Below are 8297 nucleotides of genomic sequence, written 5' to 3' on the forward strand. Positions count from 1 at the left end.
AAAGGTGGATTCATCCAGTGGCTTGGTAAAAATATCTGCAAGTTGCTTCTCACTTGGAACAAAATGTAACTCTACAGTACCATTCATTACATGTTCCCTTATGAAATGGTACTTGATGTCTATATGCTTTGTCCTTGAATGTTGCACTGGATTTTCAGTGATGGCAATTGCACTTGTGTTGTCACAGAAAATAGGAATCCTTTCAACTTGCAAACCATAGTCTAGCAATTGATTTTTCATCCATAAAATCTGTGCACAGCAACTGCCAGCAGCAATATATTCAGCTTCAGCTGTAGAAATGGAAACTGAATTTTGCTTTTTACTGAACCAGGACACAAGCTTGTTTCCTAAAAATTGACAGGTTCCTGTTGTGCTTTTTCTATCAATTTTGCAACCTGCATAATCTGCATATGAATAACCAGTTAGATCAAAACCAGAATCTCTAGGGTACCAAATGCCAAGGTTTGGTGTTCCTTTGAGATATCTGAAAATTCTTTTAATAGCTATCAAATGAGACTCTCTAGGATCAGCCTGAAATCTAGCACACAAACATGTAGCAAACATTATATCTGGCCTACTGGCTTTTAAGTACAGAAGTGAGCCAACTATGCCTCTATAACTTGAAACATCCACAGACTTTTCAGTAGTGTTTAGTTCAAGCTTAGTTGCAGTGGCCATGGGAGTTTTTGCAGATGTGCAATCCATCAGATCAAACTTCTTTAAAAGATCAAAAATATATTTAGTTTGACTAATGAATATTTCATCACTAACTTGCTTAATTGTAAACCAAGAAAGTAAGTTAGTTCTCCCATCATACTCATTTCATACTTGCTTTGCATCAGTTTGGCAAACTTTTTACAAAGTTTTTCATCTGTAGAGCCAAAAATAATATCATCTACATAAATTTAAACAAGTATGCTAGAGCCATTCACATTTCTGAAAAATAAAGTTTTATCTACAGTACCTCTTGTGAAGTGATTTTCCAAAAGGAACTTTGATAAAGTGTCATACCAGGCTCTAGGTGCTAGCTTCAGTCCATAAAATGCTTTCAATAGATAGTAGACATACTCTGGGAAATTTGGATCTACAAAGCCAGGAGGTTGACTTACATACACTTCTTCCTCCAAATCTCCATTCAGAAAGGCACTTTTGACATCCATTTGATAGACCTTGAAATTGGCATGGGCTGCATAGGCTAAGAAGATTCTGATGGCTTCAAGTCTTGCAACAGGAGCAAATGTTTCATCAAAATCTATCCCTTCTTGCTGACAATAGCCTTTAGCAACCAATCTTGCTTTGTTCCTTACTACTATGCCATTTTCATCCATCTTGTTTCTGAATACCCATTTGGTGTCTATTGGATTCTTTCCTTTAGGCTTGGGTACCAGCTTCCATACTTTATTCCTTTCAAATTGGTTTAGCTCCTCCTGCATAGCTAAAATCCAATCAGGATCTAATAAGGCTTCTTCTACCTTCTTTGGTTCTTCCTTAGACAGGAAGCTGCTGTATAGAAATTCTTCTTGAGTTGCTTTCCTGGTTTGAACTCTAGAAGAAACATCACCAATAATCAGTTCAAAGGGGTGATCTTTGTCCATTTTCTTGGTTGAGGTAGATTAGCCCTAGATGAAGAGACCTCAATGTTGTCTTGATGTGTGATTAAGTTTTGATTGCTAGAAACTCCCCCTGAGTTTGTGGATCTTTGATTTGAAATTGGGGTGCTTTCTATGGGTGATCTTCCTTGACTTCCTGCTCCTTTTGATAACCCGACGGATGGTGAATTTTGAGTACCAACGGATGAGGCAGGTTGTCTTCCGACGGATAATACAGATTGCCTTCCGACGGATGAAGCATTATGTAACTCGACGAATGTTGAGTTTTGTGCTTCATTTATAGTAAATTTGTCTGCATTATCCTTAGACACTGTTTCTTGATCACTTTCATCATCACTTTCTTCACTGACCATCTCAACATTGTCGAATTTGAGGCTCTCATGGTAATCTCCATCTTTTAGTCCTTCAATCTTTTTATCATCAAACACAACATGTATAGATTCAACAACAATGTTGGTTCTTAGATTGTAGACTCTATATGCTTTACCAACAACATATCCAACAAAAATTCCTTCATATGCTTTAGCATCAAACTTCCCATTTTGATCAGTTTGATTTCTCAGAATATAGCATTTACAGCCAAAGACATGAAGAAAGTTCAGAGTTGGCTTCTTGTTCTTGAACAATTGATAAGGTGTCTTGCATTTTGCTTGATTAATCAGAGAGATGTTTTGAGTGTAGCATGCAGTGTTGACAGCTTCAGCCCATAAATATGTTGGTAATTTTGATTCTTCAAGCATTGTCCTTGCAGCTTCAATAAGAGATCTATTCTTTCTTTCCACTACTCCATTCTGTTGTGGAGTCCTTGCTGCTGAAAACTCATGCAGGATCCCATTTTCCTCACAGAATGCTCTCAAGACATAGTTCTTGAACTCAGTTCCATTGTCACTCCTGATTCTTCTAACTTTGAAATCAGGATGATTGTTAACTTGCCTTATGTGATTGATGATGATTTCACTAGCTTCATCTTTGGACTTTAGGAAATAGGTCCAAGAGAACTTTGAGAAATCATCTATAATTACTAGGCAAAATCTTTTCTTTGAGATTGACAATACATTGACTGGTCCAAACAAATCCATGTGAAGCAGTTGCAGAGGTTCTTCAATTGCTGAATCAAGTTTCTTCCTAAATGATGCTTTAATTTGCTTCCCTTTTTGGCAGTCCATCCTTTGTAAACTCCACCAGAGGAATGCCTCTAACTAGCTCTTTCTTTACCAGCTCATTCATGGTCTTGAAGTTCAAATGGGATAGCTTCTTGTGCCATAGCCAACTTTCATCTTGACTTGCTTTACTGAGAAGACAAGTTACAGATTCTGCTTTATTTGAGTTGAAGTCGGCTAGATACATATTTCCTCTTCTCACACCAGTGAGAACCACTTTGTTGTTTTGATTATTAATCACAACACAGGTTTCTTTGTTGAAGGTTACTGAGTTGCCTTTATTACAAAGCTGGCTGATACTCAACAGATTGTGTTTGAGACCATCCACTAAGGCAACCTCTTCAATGATGACATTGTCCTTTGAAATCAAGCCATATCCCACAATATAACCTTTGCTGTCATCTCCAAAAGTGATACTTGGGCCAGCTCTCTCTTCAAACTCTGTGAGCAGGGTAGAATCACCAGTCATGTGTCTTGAACAACCACTATCCAAGTACCAAAGATTCCTTCTGTTTCCCTGCACACATCAAAATCAAATCAAGTTGATTTTGGTACCGAAGTTTCCTTGGGTCCTGCCTTGTTAGCTTTCTTCTTCTGTTTCTTAGGTTTTAACTCATTTGACTTAGGAATTTCAGATTCTTCCTTAGTCATTTGGGTTGAGCCTTTGAAACCACTAGATGCTACAGAATTATTATGCATGTTATGGCTAACAGAAAATGGCATGCTTGGTGCAAACATGTTATTCCAGTAAGGCATGCTAAATGGCATTTGAGGCATATTGTATGCAGCATAATATGGATTAGGTGCAAATGGCATATTAGCAAACTGTGCATTCATGTTCCGTGTAGGCATAGCATTAACAGGCATGGGAGGCATGGCATTCATGTTAGAGAATTGAGGCTGAACAGACATGGGAGTAGGCATGGCAGATTTGCAATTAACAGACAAATGATTTACACTACCACATTTGACACAGATTTTTCTAGGAGCATATTTGTCAGGTGTGTAGTTGTTATGTTTGTTAATCCCTACTTTACCATTTCTATTGTTTTTCCTTTTAGTTTCTGTTTTTACCTCTATCTTCTCAAGTCTGTCACTCAACTATTTGACAGTCATGTGACCAACATTAGCCTTCTTCCCTTTCTTGGCTTGACTTGACTCCCCTGAAACAAAGTTCTTGGAAACAGACCCATACTTTTCATTTAGCTTGGTTAATTTGGCTTTACTAATGGGTTTGTTCACAGCCGACGAATGAGGATTTTTATCATTCGACGGATAACACATTTTGTTATCCGACGGATAGTCCTCATCATCCGTCGAGTCTACATCTGTCAGCAATCCATCTACCAAAATAGGTTCTAGTTTCTCCTTATTCTTTTTCCAGGCTTCATCACAAAAGGACTCAATTCCTTGAACCTTGGTGATTTGAGCATGAACATCTCTGGATGTTTTCCATGCTTTAATCACCTCCTGTTCACGATCGAGCTGCTTCTTTAAAATTTCTTCCATTTTCAAGGACTCAGTTAATTCCTCCTTAGCAATTCTACACTCAATTTTTAGTTTCTCAAACTCAACAAACTGAGACTCAAGCACATTATTCCTCTCACTCAAAAACAAGTTGTTTTCTTTGATTTTAGCATTTTCTTTAGTGAGGGACTTAAGTGTAACACGCAAATGATACAATTCTGTAGACATGTCATTTATTGCATCATTACACTCAGCTTTAGATAAATGTGCAAGGTTTTTAGTAATTACCTGATTACTTGAGGAACTTGTCTCTGTTTCATCAGACTTAGCCATAAGGGCTAGATTGACATAGCTGATCTCCTCATCTTCATCCAAACCATCAGCTGCCCAGTCATTCTCTTGTGTAATAAAAGCCCTTTCCTTCTGTTTGAGTAGATCAAAGTATTTTTGCTTATAATCCATAGACTCAAATCTCTTCTTACTGGAATCTGACTTTCTACACTCATTTGCAAAATGCCCTGCCAAGCCACATTTGAAACACTTGAATTTTGACTTATCCACCATGTTTCTATTTGGCTTGGCAGCTCCAAAGTTCTTCTTGAACTTGAGCTTGACAAATCTTCTTGAAAGGAATGCTAGGTGCTCATCAATGTCCTCCATGTCATCTTGACTCAAAGAATCTTCACTTTCTGCAGCTAGCCCTTTACCCTTGCTTTCACAGGCCTTTGAAGTTGATTCCACAGCTTCCATCTTCACTTCCTTCTCCTTTTCCAGTTCAGCAACTAGTGCAATGGATCCTCCTTTCTTCTTTCCTCTCTCCATTCTTTCATCCTGCTCTATTTCAAGCTCATAGGTCTTCAGAATGCCATACAGTCTCTCCAAAGTAAACTCCTTATAATCTTGTGAGTTCCTCAATGAGACTGTCATTGGTTTCCATACCTTTGGAAGAGATCTGAGAAATTTCAGATTGGAGTCTTTAGTCTCATAGACTCTTCCATGCAATTTAAGAGCATTTAGTAGCTTTTGGAATCTACTAAAAATGTCAGTGAGTGACTCACTTTCTTCATTGTGAAAATGCTCATATTGCTGAATCAGGAGCTGCATTTTATTTTCTCTTACTTGCTCAGTACCATCACAGATTATCTGTATTGTGTCCCAAACTTCCTTGGCAGTTTTGCAGTTGATGATGTTATCAAACATATCTGCATCAACACCATTGAACAGAATGTTCATGGCCTTTTTATCTTTCCTGACTTGTTCAAGATCAGGATTAGACCATTCATGCCTTGGCTTTGGAACTGATGGTTCATTTCCTGTTGCAGCTCTCATTGGAACATGAGGGCCTCTTTCTATGTAGTCCACATAGGCCTCATCTTGAGAAAGCATATGAAGATGCATCTTTACCTTCCAATGATGGTAATTATCTTTATCCAGAAAAGGAATCTTGACTCCAACATCTTTCTTGTTCATCTTGCTGAATTGTTTTGATCTTTAAACTCTTTGTAGATTAAGAGCTTGCTCTGATACCAATTGTTAGTCCCTTAACAATATAGCAAGAATTACAGAAGGGGGGTTGAATGGAATTCTTTATCTTTTTCTTGAAATAAAAATGTTCAACTTGATTATAGATATATCTGTTTTGATTAGCACAATGCGGAATATAAACTTTAATGAATCAAAACAAGAGTAATTAAAAACAAGAGTCTTTAAAAACTTTCTGGTGGATTTTGAACAATTCCACCAGAGATATATATTAATATATCGAGAGAACTCTATGTGCAGAAATGCTCACAGCTGCTTTTACAAGATAGAACAACTAAGAACACAGGAAATGCTAAAGATAGTGCTTACAAAGATTTCTCTGTGTTTGTTTCTAAGCTCACTTATTTTTCTTAGTTATTTTATATTTGTTACTCTCTTGGTTTATATATATAACCAAGATTACAAAGTCAAAAGAACTGAATAAATATAAAATCTAACAGTCTTGATCTTTGCTGCTTTTCGTCCTCTATGACCCAGTTAATAGGCTTCCACAGTGTTTGTATCCAATCTCGACGGCTGTGTGTCAGCTTTCACTGTTCAACTGATATTTGAATCTTGATATTATCATCCGTCGACTTTCAGATCATCCGTCGATGACTTAATTGATCATCCGTCGACTGCTATTTTGAACATCCGTTGAAAGTCATTTGATCATCCGTCGAAGCTTTGTTAAGCATCCGTTGATAGCTATTTTGGCACTTGACTTCATTTCACTTATACAGAATTACAAGACATTGCTTATGTACAGTTAATCAACCTATTCTGCATATCTAGTTAAAGTCAACATGACTTATATGCTACTACAGATTCTATACAAAGGTGCATACAACACTGTGCTACAAACTTATCATCATATAAGCTACTCACTCGATGGATAATAAATTACTCATCCGTCGGTACTCAAACTGAGTTATCCGTCGGGACTATAATACTTATCCGTCGAGTGCTACATTATTTCACTAAGTAAAATCTACTTAGATGTTTTATTTAGGTAATCATCAAGTGCACAACATATTCACAACAGTAACTCTTCATCCTCTAGTGCCACCCTCGCGGCCATCCTAGCTCTGGTAGTCGCCCTGACTACGGTCATCAATTCCTCAGCGGTCCTCTCTTTATTCTCATCTGGACCCTCCACGAGATCCTCCTCAGCAGCAATCCCTTCTGGGATAACATCCTCAACTGCAACATTCCCAATATGAATCTTATCCGGTCCCTCGTTAGGGTACTCTATCGGATTCACAATTTGATCTCCAACATGTAATAAAACATCCTCATGCTGATGCCCCTGAACCTCAGGGTTCGGTACCCCGCTGCCCTATATGATAACAAACTATGTTACTATCACGATATATATAAGGGTTCCCATAAGGGTTTTAACTGTCAGTACTACGTTAGGTAGCCCGACTATGAACTTGGCAAGAGTTCTTATTATCTTAGTGAACTTATTATCTTAACGTCACATCATCTCTGAGGTTTATAACGCCTGGCTATGATACCATTTCTGTATCACCCCCAAATCCGGGGTCGGGGATTTGGGTTGTCACGAGTTCCATTTCCCTTATCAATACTTAATCTTAACAGTCAACCAACTACTGCGTACTGTGACCCCATAATACACACACACACACCACAAGTTATAGTCTCAGAGATGAATACCAAAAATAACACAAATCATTTTATTCCACAATTATAAACCATTTCACCTTAAAAAGGGTTTTTGAGTAATTTATTTATTCCTTGCCATTATTGCAATTCAAATAGATACATAAGTCTGGTGCATCAAAAGTTGGAAGCCTAGCCTATTGGTTATTCCTACCTCAGCTACAGCGGCATCAACGCTTCCAGGAAACTGCGGAACGTTTCCTAACCGCTTGCGAATTGGAAGCTTGGGCCTGTTCATCTTTGCTATCTGTTGTTGTGTGATGAAAGAAGAAAGCAAGGGTGAGCAACAAGCCCCCCGAAATAATATGTATAATAATTTACAATATATGAGCATTCTCATAGTACTCAAGAAAGTCTTGGTTAAGAAGAAATGAACCAAGTTGATATCTTAACGCGACCAAGTCGCAAAATATTCAGTATATACATATATACTTTTCAAAATCTTTGAAATACTCTGCCATGCATAATACACACATAGTTCCAGTTTATAACTATATAAAAATATCGTTGCAAGGTGATCTCATATATCTACCCTTGTCTCAACGTTTTTCTGAAAATCTTTGACATGCATAAGATAATCATTTACTAGATATAAGTTTAAAAGATGAAGTTACAAGATACTCCAATATACTTATATCTTTTCCGAATACTACTTGAACTACCACCGTTCAAGTTATAATTAGTTTCAAAAGTTCATCACATAGATGAGACTACAAGATAAGATTTGAATAGATTCAATCTTTTAAATATCATTGAATGAAATGAAGTTACGAGATACTTCATTAAGTCCCGATATATATATATATATTCATATATATCTCCCATACATTTCCTGAAAACCTCTGTCATGTAA

Source organism: Apium graveolens, chromosome 7 (genome assembly GCF_009905375.1).
Source record: "Apium graveolens cultivar Ventura chromosome 7, ASM990537v1, whole genome shotgun sequence".
Lineage (NCBI taxonomy): Eukaryota > Viridiplantae > Streptophyta > Magnoliopsida > Apiales > Apiaceae > Apium > Apium graveolens.